This window comes from Sus scrofa, chromosome 13 (assembly GCF_000003025.6).
Source record: "Sus scrofa isolate TJ Tabasco breed Duroc chromosome 13, Sscrofa11.1, whole genome shotgun sequence".
Taxonomy (NCBI): domain Eukaryota; kingdom Metazoa; phylum Chordata; class Mammalia; order Artiodactyla; family Suidae; genus Sus; species Sus scrofa.
This window is the reverse complement of record NC_010455.5, coordinates 16,504,103-16,519,733: the sequence shown is the minus strand read 5'-3', so window position 1 is coordinate 16,519,733 and position 15,631 is coordinate 16,504,103. Positions and strand designations below refer to the sequence as shown.

General features: G+C 41.2%; 1 long non-coding RNA gene across 1 annotated transcript in view; it reads left to right on the top strand.

Moving 5' to 3' along the window:
- The window catches only part of LOC110256378, a 34,476-nt gene extending 29,216 nt beyond the window's left edge, over window positions 1-5,260 (top strand). Inside the window, exon 3 of the long non-coding RNA XR_002337779.1 lies at window positions 2,108-5,260. This is a non-coding gene — a long non-coding RNA (uncharacterized LOC110256378). The remainder of the gene's footprint in view (window positions 1-2,107) is intronic.

Genomic DNA, 15,631 nt, shown 5'->3' with positions numbered 1-15,631 from the left:
GATGCATAGCTACACCACAGTTTGTTTGTCCATTCCACGGCTGATGGACATTGAATTATTTCAAGGTTGGATGATTATGAATAAAAGTGCTATAAACATTCACATATAAGTTTTGATATGGAAATATGTTTTCACTTAACTTGGACTAATGCCTAGGAGTGAAATAACTGGGCCATAGGGAAATACATATTCATAAGAAACTGCCAAACTGCTCCCCAAAGTGGCTATACTATTTTGTATCACCTCCAGGATCATATGAGAGTTCCAGTTGCTCTCTATCCTCACCAGAACATGATATTGTCAGATTTTATTATTTTAAATAGATATGCAATAGTATCTAACTGTTGTTTGAGCAACATTTCTGTGGCAATGCATAAGTAATATAAAAGAATTAAGCCAGTATTATCCAGGTACAAAGTTTTCTGGTGCTCTGATCTTCACAAATACTAGCATTATTTAAATAAAAATGACAAAATTAGGTATTCCCTAGTTATTTCTGATTCAGTCTTTCAGAAATATGTGAAAACCTACTAGGAGTTCCAGAATGTCAGTGATATTTCCTACAGGTTCCAGTGTTAGAGAGGCAACGTGTCCTTTGAAATGCAATAATCATTGTAGGTTATTGTTCTTTCTCCTTTTTTTCCCCTTTTGTTTTTATAGCTATAACTAAGACCTATGTGTTTCACTGACTGAACATTTTATTTATTCATGTTCATATTCCTCTCATATGAATAGGTAGGAAACTAATAATTTTCCTGCGGGAAGGACTGGAAATGATGAGGGGACATTTTGCCATGTCAGATTTGCTCAAATAGGAGTAATAACTGTCTTCCCCACTAGAGCTACTGACCACTCAGAAGAAATGGCTTCCATGTGTCCAGTAGGCAAAACCTGAAATCATAACATCTGAATACAAGCTGGGAGGCAATTCTTGGCCCCGGGATTCTGTGATTTGCATGCTTGGGCTGTAGAAATAACCCTACAATTTCTTTTCAGGTGTCTTTTTAGAATGACTTTTGACTGTCTCCATACCTCATGGCCTCTTTCTCTCTCTCGCACTCCTTGGGGAAGGGAAGGGTAGGAGCAGAAAAAATTGCATTTTACACTAAACGTTGGTCTTTATTTTGTTTTGTCATTTTTGTGAGCAACAGAAACCCAAGATAAATTGATTGTTCTCTTCCTCTTATCCCAGAAAAGGGGACATCTTGATTCACGCAAGTGAACTGCGGGAAGGACATGGGTGTGGCTGGCTCAGAAACCAGGGACCCTGGGGCTGGAACACAGTGGTGGACTCTCTATCACTTGTCTCTGCTTCCCTCTGTGCTGGCTTCTTCTCTCCTCTTGCCAATCAGTTTTTTTCCACAGAATAGGTTGCGAGGCCTCTGGAAGCATCTAGATTTATAACTTGTCACTTTACCCTTAAGAGGGGATCTGACCATCTTTGTACCCATGAAAAAAATCCTCAGGAAGAACTTGGATTGGAGGTGTATCCATTGCTGTGGCCTGAGGGGGGAAGAAAGTTCCCCCTTAAGGGGCAATCCTGCTGAATCATATGGGAGACATATCAATTAATGTCCACTGTGGGCTTGAGTCTTTTTATATAAAAAAACAATTTTAGATTTTATGGTTATAGTAGGCACTGTTACAAAGGCTTTGCAAATGTTAATTCATTGAGTGCTCATGTCAATCCTATGCCATCTTCTTAATATTTGCATTTTAGAGATGAGGAAACTAAGGCACAGAGCAGTTAAGGACTTTCACAGGGAGGAATAGGATAGAATAGAAATGTGTTCATGGCATAGTCTCCTCCACACTCAAATCTGAGACCATTGCATTCAATGCTGTTTTTGCAAGCCTTTCCTCATTTCCCTTCTCCTTTTCTTTTGTGATCTTTATCCTTTTACTGTGTACTTTCCCATATAACGTCTAGCCTGGCGGTCTTTTGGCCAGTTTCCCAGTCAGCAGAGGGATAAGCTCTATCTGGTTGAGATGTCAAGCACTGCAAAATATTGGCATCTCTTAAAGAAGCAATTTGTTTTCTCTTCTCGAATGTATCACATGCATTTAAGTGGCACTGACTCCTGCCTCCACTGACCAAATTTCACAGAGATGGCCTGTCAGAGGCTGGAGCATCTGTTGAGGAATGGGTGTCTTCTCTGTGGAAATATCCCCATTGCTGTTTCTTGTGGGAAGCACAGCATCACCCCAGAGATCTGTGGTCGTCAGGAAAGGAGCTCGGCTGCATGGACATTCATCTCCATCCCCAGCGGGGACACTGCCATCTCGCTAACTTGCTCATCCTGAGCAGTAGGAAGCTCTAACTAAATAAACGAAAAAGGATGGCAGAAAATAATCCATGGTGACTTATGCATCTTTCTCCATCCATAAATAACTTTATACTTCACTTCTGGCAGTGGAGCCGAGCCAGAGGTAATGAGCCATTGTGGAAAACCCATCTGTTGCTCATAAGGGGAAAGGCCGGATTTATTGAGGAAGAATCTGGAGCGTAAGTCCTGTTATTGTTAATGGGAGTTGCACATCTAATTGGTCATGCTGAAAATATGCCCCATTATATTCTTTCGCTGGCCAGATGGATGTGCTCAGCCGCAATGCTGAGAAGAAAAATGTACCCAGAGAGTCTGAGAGCGGGTGTGGACACCATGGCCAGTGGGGAACTGACAGTTCTAATGAGGATAGATGGTGCTTGTCTGCCGGTTTGATTCAAAGATATTTTCAAAAGAACTCAAAAGGCCCGATACAGGTCTTCTAAATGGGGTCACACAGTCCAGTCCCCTGGAGTGGATGGTATAGAATCAGTTCAACTAGCCCCCTAGTCCCATAATCTGAAACACTTCTGCCTCTCATTCCTTGGTAACGTGGCCTGTTAATACCTAATCATTGCTTTGAGATTTCCTTAAAATGGCACTGGATGATAGCAATTGAAAGTCCTGCCTCCCAGGGTCCTCTCTACTACAGTGGTGAGAAGAAAGGTGAAGAAATCAAAGATAGGCTAAGCTTTGCACACTGAATTCCCCCCAAATGTGTTCGAGTTAGATTTGGGGCTGAGGCGCTTGACAGAGATGAGGAACAAGATAGTAACACAATTTCTGGAAAATTGCCGGTACATAATAAATGTGCATAAAGGAGAGTAAAACAAACTAACAGTGATTAGGAAAATCCTAGCACACTCTAGCCGGGAGGGGCCTGGGAGATATTTATTAGCCGGATAGGTAACTGCAAAACTAACAATCCCCAGTTCAGTTCAGTGATAAAGATATTTGGGTTGTGTGTTCAGATTTTGGTCCAATGCAGAAGTGAGGAGGGGTGTGTGGTGGGGGAAGTGTATGCCCCACATGTCCTTCTCCATCCTGTAAGCCCATCAACATCCTTGGGGGCCTCAAGGTCACCATGAAGTGGAAAAAGAGTAAGGAAGGGGATCCTGGCCAAGGCTTGGATTGAGATGCTCCATTGTCAACCCTTCCCCTGGCCCAAACTTGGTCCTTTGGTATAAAATGATGGAGCAGAAGCTAGGAAATATAGTCTTCCCATATGCCCAGGAGGAAAATGAGCTGGATTTGGTGAACACGGGACTGTTACTGTCTCTGAGGCCCTTTAATCTGATCTTTCCTTTCACCCTGGAACTGGGTGATTTTCAGCAAGTCACATGGCTGTTTGGTGACAGGACAAGAACTCTGATTTCCTACTTTCTGTCATGATTGCATGGTGCACAGTGAGGCACAAATGGGAGGAGGCAGCAGGACACCCTGTGAAGAACCCTGGAGAGGGGAGAGGATACCCAGATTTGTGGTCCTGGCTTTGTCACGAGCTCGGCTAGTCACTCACATGCCTCAGTTTCCCTGTCTATAACGTGAGAAATTTGAAGAAATGATTGTGGAAATCCTTTCAAGCTCTCATATCTCTACTTCTTGAGACATTAGGAAGAAGAAATCAAAATTATGAGAAAAGAGAAGAGTCTAAAACCAGGAAATCAGTGTGAGGTGAGGGGTCATGATAAAGCAGAAGAAAGCAGGATGCAGCCTCCTGGGCATCTCAGCTCATGGACGGCAGACAGGTGTGTCCCCTACAATGACTAGGGATCAGGGGCCTCTCCCTGGGTTGACCTGGGAACAGGCTTCTTCCTAGAGTGACCATGAATCATGGGCATCTTCCTGGGGTGACCAGGGTTCAGGGGCACCTTCCTGCTGTGACCAGGGGCATCTTCATGGAGTCCATTCTCCCTCCCGTTGCCTCTCACCGCCCCACCCAAGCTAAGCCAGTATCCATCCCACCCAGGGACCACAGTGCAGGCACTCACTACCTGATTGTCATAGGTTAGAAAGCAGCCTGACCAAGGGCGGGATCAAAGGACTAACAGTGGGGGTGGCTGGGCAGATGCCCCCTTTTCCTCACTCAGGAGTCCCATCTCTCACTCAGCTTCAAGTGTGCAAACTGCAGCAGCATACTGAAGTGACTCTCTAGGGGCCTTCATTAACTACCGGAGGCCAGCCAAGCCCCAGAGACTGTCTCCACTCGGGGGTGATAACAGCCTGCACAACAAAGCCGCCAGCAGCAGCCTGAAATCCTTTTTCAATTCTGCCCGCTTTAGCTTGCTCATAGGGTAAAGGGATCAATTTCTGAAATCAGCCTTTCCCTTCAACACAACCAAGTGGCAGCCAGAGCATAAACAGAGGTAATCCTTCAAGGAGCAGCACTTCAGGCTCACAGAGCGCTTTCATCTCAGGATGCTAAAGTCCTTTTCAATCATGAAGCGCTTTCTCTAAGCCCTGGCTCTCAGGACCAGGCAGAAGCAACGGCTGTGAAGTCAAGGGTAGGGGCCAGGCTCCTGAAGGCACAGGAGCACCCTTGCATTTCCATCTTCTACCAAGTTTCCTTAAATATCATGAACAGAAACAATCTTGCTTGAGATAATGGATACTGAAATAATAGACAGCATTTCTGAAACCTAAGAGGGAGCAATTATGAGCTAGGAAATCTGGAAATATGGTTTACTCACCTGAACTCCTCTCCCCCACCCTCAATGGCAGTGCTGGCTTGGGATCAATGGCTTTATGATATCAGGGTCATGCTATCCTCACCTTTGCCTGGGTTAAGGAGGCAACACTTTCTAATCATTATGAGAGACCCAGGTGCCATAACCTTTGACTGAAAACTCTCAAACAGGTTTATATTTGTGGAGGGTATAAACTTGATGCAAAATCAGGTGTAGTAGAAATAATCACAATTCCCTTTTTGCGGGAGTGGGCATACCTGAGGCATGTGGAATTTCCTGGGTCAGGGATCAAACCCACGTCACGGCAGCAACCTGAGCTGCTGCAGTGACAACACCAGATCCTTAACCTACCATGACAAGTCTTTCTTTTATAAAGATCAACATAAGTCTGACTCCAACCTTCATCTCCCCAGGGTGATGGAAGGTTTGCCTAACTCTTATGGTTACCCATCTAAGTTCAGGAATTCCCAGGAATGGATACAGGGCTGAAGGGACCTGCCACCATGGTCCCAGGTCCCTGACCCTCCCTGATTCACAGTGAGATGGCCACTGCTTGGTTTCTCTGGGTTTTCTGACTGCTGATTCTGCTCATGGTGATGTTGGCTGATTTGGGAAAGCTCAGCTCCCCAAGTTCTCTGCATCCACCAGGCAACACTGTTTGAGGTCTCACTGTCTTCCTGGAGCTACTTCCTGCAGACGGGCTGTATATTGCCTCTGCTCATGGGATGGAGGCCTCCTAACCCTTTCCTGGACCGAGAGGCATCATTCTGCTTTCCTTTATTACTGCCAAAGTCATTTTGCTATTTCTCTGCTTGCTTCACTTTATCTTCACTCCGCAAAAGTCTAAGGAAAAGAAAGACAGAGCCCCCAGCTCCTGGTTTGAAAAAGAGAAAGGAGAATGAACAGAAAGTCTTAAAAATCATTTTGGTAGAGCATTATCTAGATTCTGTCACTAAAAAAAACCTACCACCTCAAACTATAGAGAAAAGAAGGTGTGGCTGGAAGCAGATGGGTGAGCAGGACCCATGAGGCTCTGTTGCATCTCCCGTCGCTGTTGTTAATGAATCCTGAAGTTTACTAAGAATGGCCTGTGGCTTGAGTGTTCTCAAGGGAACTTTGTGAAAGGCTCTGTGAATGTTTTCTTGGTTCCATCGTAGTTAAAGGAGCAAGAGTCAAATAGTTCACCAGCCCGTGCCTCTTCTGAAATACTTAGCAACTTCCACTGTGAGCCAGCACTTTCTCTTGAGGAAGCCCATAGAGATAATGATTTTTGGACCACATCTAAACTTCCTCTGGTTGATCACAATTCCATCCTCCAGTCTGGAGTCACAGAGGTTGTTGAGAAGAAAATTAACCTCTACAAGTTTTCCATTATGTGCCAGACATTTTTAGGGCACCTTTTGTATGTCCTTCATATGATTTCTGAAAGGTGGCAATTATTGCCTCCGTCATGGAGACACAAAAAAAGATTCAAGGTGGTTAAGTGATTTGCTAAAAGTCAGTTATAAAAAGAAGTAGTGGTGCCCTGGTTCTAAGGCCATGCCCTTCTCATGATGCCATGCTGTCTGCCATATACAGGAATGTTATTGCTCAGACTACTACCATGTCCCTACTATTCCTTTACTACTATTCTGTTCAAAGTAATAGCAGCCAATATCTATGGGGGTCTTTATTAGGGTCAAGAACTCAGGTGAGCTCTGTACATAGTTGTCATATTTAAATGACTCAAGGAACCCATGAGGCAGGTGTGAGCATGTCCCCACTGTATGTCAGAGAGTCCTTTAGTGACAAGGCAAGTGGCCTGCTGCTCTGAGCACTGGCCCTGGAGTCAGACCACATAAGATTCATAGCCACCTCTAAGGGCTCTGTGGCTTTGGAAAGTCTCTCTAAGCCTCACTTTTTTTTTTTCTTTTAGGGCCACACCCAAGGCATATGGAGGTTCCCAGGCTAGGGGTCCAAACAGAGCTACAGCTGCTGGCCTACGCCACAGCCATAGCAACATCAGATCCAAGTTGCATCTTCGACGTATACCACAGCTCGCAGCAATGCTGGATCCTTAACCCACTGAGCGAGGCCAGGGATCGAACCCGTAACATCATGGTTCCTAGTCGGATTCATTTCCATTGCACTGTGACAGGAGCTCCTTAGCCTCACTTTCTTGTGTGTGAAGATGTAGGTGTGGTCATAGTGACCACCTTGGGGGTTATTGGGAGGTTCAGATGCCCTCATCCAGGGAGAAGGTCTAGTATGTCATAAGCGTATAATAAATGTTAGTAACCATTCTTAGGTGCCTCAAGTCCTCTCACTGTTGTGGTTGGTTACTCATAAGGCTACTTGGTTTTGTTAATAACTGTCTTACAGAGGGCACCAACTAGGAAACAGTGTAGCACGGGCAGCTTGATTAACATGAGCAGTTCAGTTCCCTCCTTGCCTTCTAGCTCCTGCACACTCTAGCTTTACAGAATGTACTAGTAGACTCTAGTTATATACAGAGGCTGCAGTTAGCTGGCATGTCCTTGCAGAGAGAAATTTAGGAATTCAGGGCGACAAGAAACATGGCCCAACTTGTTGACCTGCACTCTTGCTCACATTTGTGATTTAGGTCTTGCTTACACCTCTTGGATGTTGGTTGCCCACTTCCTGGAGGAATTGCCTTTGCAGTTTCAATTCTCTCTGCATTATAAGATCATTTATTTCCCCTCAGGAGGTAGGCTCACCCCAGCCTGTTACTGTTTTCTGAGTAAGGAAGATGAAGTTTCTTCAGTTTTACTGCAGCATCTTAGAACTTAGACATAAAATTGCTAGCTTAAGACTATCCTTTGATTTTTTTTTTTTGGCATTGATATGTTTCATACTAGGAAGAAACTTTCCCATAACCTTGGCCCCAAATTCGAAGCCCTCGGAGAGGCAATGAACCCGAACTATGGTAATGCAAACAAACACCGCTGGTAGCACTTTGAACTTAATCTAACTTTTACATTTATAACATGTAAAATGTAAGTCCAACACAGAGGCTGTGTGACAGCATTAATCCTACCTTACAATGGGAATTGTTCAACCTCAACTTCCAAATCAGGACATCTGAGGACAAAATCTCCTGAATGACTAATACACTTGGCTTCCCAGGCCTCTGCCAAACTTCCGGAGGAAACACTAACTAATGCAGTGTGTTTTAGAAAGTTCTTTTTTCTTTTTTTTTTTTCTTCCTTCCCAATAAAGGCTTTCCTCTCTTGGAAGCAGAATGTCAGGATGTCAGATGATAACCATGAACCTCTTGTTTTTTTCCAGTAACAGAAACTTTTCATAAATAGCAGTTAAAGTCAAGCAAGCAAAATAAACAGTTATGTATTAGATAAATGGATGTCACTAAAGCAATGCTGAGTAAAAGAAGGGCGACCCAGACAGGGTACCCATAGTGTCATCGATTCCATGAAGCACTGAAAGCAGGGAGTGCTCGTTTTTGTCAGAAATCAGGGAAGTGGTCACCTCTGGGGACATTGCTTCAGGAGGCGAAGGCCAGAGTTTCTGGGCTCCTGGTTATATTCTGCTTGCCTTACTTATCTGGTTACACAAGTGTGTACATTTGTAAAAGTCATTGAGATACAATGATTTGTGTACTTCTCTGTATGTTCTTTTCAAATAAACAGTTCACCAAGAATCAGTAAGTCAGAAACATTGGAAATTCATTCCCACAAAGACACACCCAGAGAGCAATTTGTCTGGCATTGTGGAAATTGTTGGAAAAATTGAGTGTGAAGAAGGGGTCAGAATTTTAGTTTAAAAATGCAATGTTTCACGAAGCCATCATATTTAGGTGTAATATTGTAACATCGTTCTATTTCCCCTTCTCTATCTTCATTCTGGAAAGTGATGCTTTCTTTATTTTAGGATTTTTATTTTTTCCATTATAGTCGGTTTACAGTGTTCTGTTAATTTCTATTGTACAGCAAAGTGACCCACACATTCTTTTTATCACATCATCCTCTATCATGCTCCATCACAAGTGACTAGATACAGTTCCCTGTGCTATACAGCAGGACCTCATTGCTTTTCCACTCCTAATGCAATAGTTTGTATCTATTAACCCCAAATTCCCAGTCCATACAACTCCTTCCCCTTCCCCCTTGGCAGCCACAAGTCTGTTCTCCATGTCCATGAGTATCTTTTCTATGGAAATGTTCATTTGTGCTATATATTAGATTCCAGAAACAAGTGATATCATATGGTATTTGTCTTTCTCTTTACGACTTACTTCACTTAGTATGAGAGTCTCTAGTTCCATCCATGTTGCTGCAAATGGCATTATTTTGTTATTTTGTTATTTTTTAATGGCTGAGTAATATTCCATTTTGTATACATACCACATCTTCTTAATCCATTCATCTGTCGATGGACATTTAGGTTGTTTCCATGTCTTGGCTATTGTCAATAGTGCTGCAATGAAAATGCAGGTGCATGTGTCTTTTTTAAGGAAAGTTTTGCCTGGATATATGCCCAAGAGAGGGATTGCTGGGACACATGGTAGTTCTATATTTAGTTTTCTGAGGTACTTCCATACTGTTTTCCACAGTGGTTGTACCAATTTACATTCCCTGCAATAGCGAAGGAGGCTTCCCTTTTCTCCACACCCTTTCCAGTATTTGTTATTTGTTGACTTGTTATGTTGGCCATTCTGACAGGTGTGGGGTTGTACCTCACAGTAGTTTTGATTTGAATTTCTCTAATAATCAGTGATGTTGAGCATTTTTTCAAGTTCCAGTTGTCCATCTGTATAACTTCCTTGGAGAAATGTCTATTGCACAATTTTTAATTGGGTTGTTTGGTTTTTTTGCTGCTGAGTTGTGTAAGTTGTTTGTATATTTTGGAGATTAAGCCCTTGTCAGTTGTATCGTTTGAAACTATTTTCTCCCATACCATAGTTTTGTTTTTTTTTTTATGGTTTCCATTTCTGTGCAAAAGCTTGTCAGTTTGATTAGGTCCCTTTGGTTTTTTTGTTTGTTTGTTTTTATTTGTGTTGCCTTGGGAGACTGATCTGAGAAAACGTTTGTAAGGTTGGTGTCAGAGAATGTTTTGCCTATGTTTTCTTCTAGGAGTTTGTTGGTGTCTTGTTTTATATTTAAGTCTTTAAGCCATTTGGAGTTTATTTTTGTGCATGGTGTGAAGGTGTATTCTACTTTCATTGGTGTACATGCACCTCTCTTGTTTTCCCAGCGCCACTTGCTGAAGATACTCTTTCCCATTTTATATTCTTACCTCCTTTGTCAAAGATTAATTGAAAGTAGGTGTCTGGGTTTATTTATGGGCTTTCTATTGTGTTCCATTGGTCCGTATATGTGTTTTGGTATTTGGTACCAGAACTACACTGTCTTGATTACTGTAGCTTTGTAATATTGCCTGAAGTCTGTAAGGGTTATACCTCCTGCTTCATTTTTTTTTCCCCCTCAGGATTGCTTTGGCAATTCTGGGTCTTTTATGGTTCCACATAAATTTTTGAATTGTTTGTTCTAGTTCTGTGAAAAATGTCATGGGTAATTTGATAGGGATTGCATTGCATCTGTAGATTGCTTTGGGTAGTATGGCCATTTTTATGATATTAATTCTTACCACACAGGAGCATGGAATATCTTTCCATTTCTTTGAATCCTCTTTAAGTTCCTTGACTAATGTTTTATTGTTCTCAGCATATAGTCTTTCACCTCCTTGGTCAGGTTTATTCCTAGGTATTTAATTTTGGGGGATACAATTTTAAAATATGTTTTTGAATTCCTTTTCTTATATTTCATTTTTAGTATACAGAAATGAAACCCATTTCTGAATGTTATTCTTGGATCCTGCTACTTTGCTGAATTTGTTGATCAATTCAAGTAGTTTTTGTGTAGAGTCCTTAGGGTTTCTATATATAGCATCATGTCATCTGTATACAGTGACAATTTTATCTCTTCTCTTCCAATTTGGATACATTTTATTTCTTTCATTTGTCTGATAGTTGTGGCTTGGGCTTCCAATGCTATGTTGAATCAAAGCAGTGAGAGTGGGCATCCTTGTCTTGTTCCAGATTTTACTGGGAAGGCTTTAAGCTTTTTCCATTGAATATTACATTTGCTGTGGGTTTGTCATAAATGGCTTTCATTATGTTAATGTATGTTCCTTCTATACCCACTTTGGTAAGAGTTTTGATTATGAATGGATGCTGGACTTAGTCAAATGCTTTTTCTGCATCTATGGAGATAATCGTGTGGTTTTTGACTTTTCTTTTTTTAATGCCGTGTGTGACATTGATTGATTTTCATATATTGAACCATCCTTGTGAACCTGGGATGAATCTCACTTGGTCGTGGTGTATGATCTTTTTTATATGTTGTTGGCTAAATTTTTGTCTTTTCAGGACTGCACTCACAGCATATGGAAGTTCCCAGGCTAGGGGTCAAATCAAAGCTGTAGCCACTGGCCTTCGCCACAGCCACAGCAACACAGGATCTGAGCCATGTCTGTGACCTACACCACAGCTCACAGCAATGCTGGATCCTTAACACACTGAGAGAGGCCAGGGGTTGAACCCGTGTCCTCATGGTTGCTAGCTGGGTTTGTTAACCACTGAGCCATGACAGGAACTCCTGGTTGGCTTAAATTTCGTTGAGAATTTTTGCATCTATATTTATCAAACATTTTGGCCTCTAATTTTCTTTTTTGGTAGTATCTTTGTCTGATTTTGTTATTAGGGTGATGTTGGCTTCATTGAATGTCTTTGGGAATGTTCCTTCTTCTTAAATCTTTTGGAAAAGTTTAAGAAGGATAGGTATAAGTTCTTCATGGTATGTTTGGTGGAATTCGCCTGTGAAGCCATCTCGTCCTGGACTTTTGTTTGTAGGGAATGAATACCACATATTCAATTTCATTTCTAGTGATTGGTCTATACAGTTGATATATATCTTCTGGATTCAGTTTTGGCAGGCTCTAGTTTCTAGAAAGTTGTTCATTTCTTCTAGGATGTTAAATTTGTTGGCATATAATTGTTCATAGTATTCTCTTATGTTTTGTTTTTTTTTTTTTTTTGTATTTCTGCAGTATCCATTGAAATTTCTCCTTTTTTCATTCCTTATTTTGTTTATTTTTGTTTTCTCTCTCCTCTTCTTTGTGAGTCTGTCCAGAGGTTTTTGCTATTTTGTTTACCCTTTCAAAGAACCAGCTTTTGGTTTTATTGATTTTTTCTATTGTTTTTTGAATCTCTATTTTATTGATTTCCTCCCAGATCTTTATGATTTCCTTCCTTCTGCTGGCTTTAGGTTTTTATTGTTCTTCTTTTTCTAATTCATTTAGGTGGTGGGTTAAGTTGTCAATTTGAGATTTTTCTTCTTTTTTGATGAAGGCCTGTATCACTATGAATTTCCCTCTGGGCACTGCTTTTGTGGCATCCCATAAGTTTTGAATGGTTGTGTCTTCATTATCATTTGTCTCAAGGTATATTTTAATTTCCTTTCTGATTTTCTCATTGATCCATTTTTTTTTTTTTTTTTTAAGGATCCTATTGTTTATTCTCCATGTAGTCAGTTTTTTCTCATTTCTTTTCCTGTGGTTGATTTTTGGTTTCATGCCATTGTGGTCAGAGAAGATACTTGAAATAATTTCTATATTCTTAAATTTGTTAAGGTTAATTCTGTGTCCTTGTATGTGCACAAATCCTGGAGAATACTCCATGAGCACTTGAAAAGAATGTATATTTTTATTTTTTTGGATGTAATGTTCTGAAAATGTCGATGAAGTCTAACTTTTCTACTGTGTCATTTAGGATCTCTGTTGCTTTATTGATTTTCTGTCTAGAGGAACTGTCCATTGATGTGAGTGGGGCATTAAATTATCCACAATTATTATATTCCCATCAATTTATCCTTTTATGTCTGTTAGAATTTGTTGTATGTATCTGGGTACTCCTGTATTAAGGGCATATGTATTGGTGATTGTGATGTCTTCTTGAATGGATCCTTTTATCATTAAATAGTGTCCTTCTTTGTCTTTCTTTATGATCTTTGCTTTAAAGTCTATTTTGTCTGATATGAGTATTGCAACTCCTGCTTTCCTGTCTTTTCCATTGGCATGAAATATCTTCCCATCACTTCACTTTCAATCCATATGTATCATTTGCCCTGAGGCGAGTCTCTTGTAGACAGCATACTATAGGCTCTTGCTCTTTTATCCAATCTGCCACTCTGTATCTTTTGATTGGAGCATTCAGTCCATTGACATTTAAGGTAATTATTGATAAATATGTATTTATTGCCATTTTAAACCTTGTTTTCCAGTTTATTCTATGTCTCTCCTTTGTTACTTTATTTTTTTGGTTGAATGATTTCCTTTTATTTTATGCTTGTGTCCTCTTCATTTTAGTTTTTTTGTGAATGTATTGTTTGATTTTGATTTTTGGTTGCCTTGTTTCTCAAGTGTGTTAACCCCTTCTTATATCCACTGCTTTAGCCTAATAATCATATAGGCTCAAACATATTATTAAAAAAAGAATTTAGATTTTCTTATTTTCCTTCCCCACATTCTATGATTTTGAAGTCCTTTTTTAACATCTTCATGTTTGTCCTTTTGCTCCTCCTTGTGATTATTGTCACTTTTACAATAGTTTTTTCTCCCTTTTAGATCTGTATACTAGCTTATTTAAGTGATTGCTTTCCAATTGTGGTTCTCTCCATCCTATTTTTTCTTACTCTTTTTTATTTAGAGAAGCCCTTTCAGTATTTCTTTTAGAATGGGTTTAGTATTGCTGTACTCTTTTAGTTTTTATTTGTTAGAGAAATTATTTATTTCTCCTTCTATTTTAAATTATATTCTTGCTGGGTAGAGTGTTCTAGGTCGCAAATTTTTCACTTTTAGAACTTTGAATGTATCTTGCCACTCTCTTCCTGCCTGTAGTGTTCTATCATGAAATCAGCTGATAGCCTTCTGCAGTTCCCTTATGATTAACTCTTTGTTTTTCTTCTTCCTGCCTTTAGAATCCTCTCTTTATCTAACTTTTGCCATTTTTTTATAATATGTTTTGGTGTGAACCTGCTTGAGTTCAGCTTGTTTGCAGCCCTACATGCTTCTGCTTCCTGTCTCTCGATATCTATTTCCTTTAGATTTGGAAAGTTTTCGGTCATAATTTATTCAAATATGTTTTCAATCCCCTTTTCTTCTTCTGGAATTCCTATTATGCATAGTTTGGCCTGCTTAATATTATCACTTAGATCTCTTATATTGCTTTCATTTTTCTTTCATTTGATTTTCTGTCTGCTCCCCTGATTGGATGATTTCCATTATTATATCTTCCAAGTCACTAATTCATTCCTCTCCTTTATTTATTCTGATCTTTAGTGCCTGTAACTCAGTTTATGTCTCTGCAAATGAATTTTCTAATTTTTCCTTGGCTCCTGCTTATATTTTCTAGGTCCTTTCTAAAGTAATCTGCTTTACTATTTATATCTGCTTTTAATTCCTTCATATTCACCCTTAAATACTTTGGTATTTTCACTATCTCCCTTTTGAACTCAGTGTCTATTAGACTACAGAGTTCCGTTTCATTGTTTGCTGCTTCAGGTGAATTCTCCTGTTCTTTTAACTGGGAATAGTTCCTGAGCTTCTTCATTTTGCTTATATTTTTCTTTTTCTGTGAATTTAGGGAAACCAACTACTGCAGTCTTGGAGGGCCATTTCTATGCAAGAGTTCCCCTTTGTATTTTGTGGGGGGTTACTATTTATTTTTGGCATGGGAATTTGGATATTTGCTGTCTCTTTCTTTGGTGTGAGCAGGCTGTTATCTCCATGAGTGTGTTTCCAGGGAGAAGGAGATAATGGGCAGGGCTAGTATTCAGTGCCTGGTTGCTGGCTCTTGACAGTAGCAGGACCTGCAGGAAGTTGTCCTAGTTACAGGGCCCTGGCAAGTGGTAATGAGCCTCAGGCAGATTTAGACAGTGCCTGGAACATTTGGCAGTGACAGTGGCAGGGTCTGTGAGTTCCCAGGGGAGTGAGAGCAACAGTGGGTGGTGTTTGGCTACAACGCCTTCCTCTGTGGTGCCCTCTGAGATGACTGGGGCCAGAAGTGGTGCCTATACTCAGGCCCCTAGTGATGGCAGTCCATGCCCACCTCTGGAGTCAGAGATGACTGCGTGGTTTGCCCCACCACCTGTAGACCACACAAGAAGCACCCCACTCCACTTAGCCCATGCAGGAGGTGCTGCACAAGCTGCTCCTAGTTGTAGGGTCCTCAGAAATGACAGTGATGAGGCATGTGTGGGCACAGCTGGGAGCATTTGGCAATGGCAGTTGCAGGGTGGGTGCATTCCCAGGGGGGTGAGAACAACAACAGGTGGTGCTTAGTTGTGGTGCCCTTTTTATTGCTGACCTCTGAGGTGACTGGGGCCACAAGTGGACCCTGTTCATAGACCCATAGTTGTGACAGGCCACACCCCCCTTTGGTTTCTGAGATGACTGCTGTGGCTTGTTCCTGCCACCTGTAGATCCCACAAGAGGTGCTGAGTAGCACTTAGGCCCCCTGCTGCCTTTAGACCACACAGAGGTGCCCAGTCTCCCACAGACTGAGCAAGTGGCCTCTTGCCACCCATAGCCTGTGCCAGAGGCACC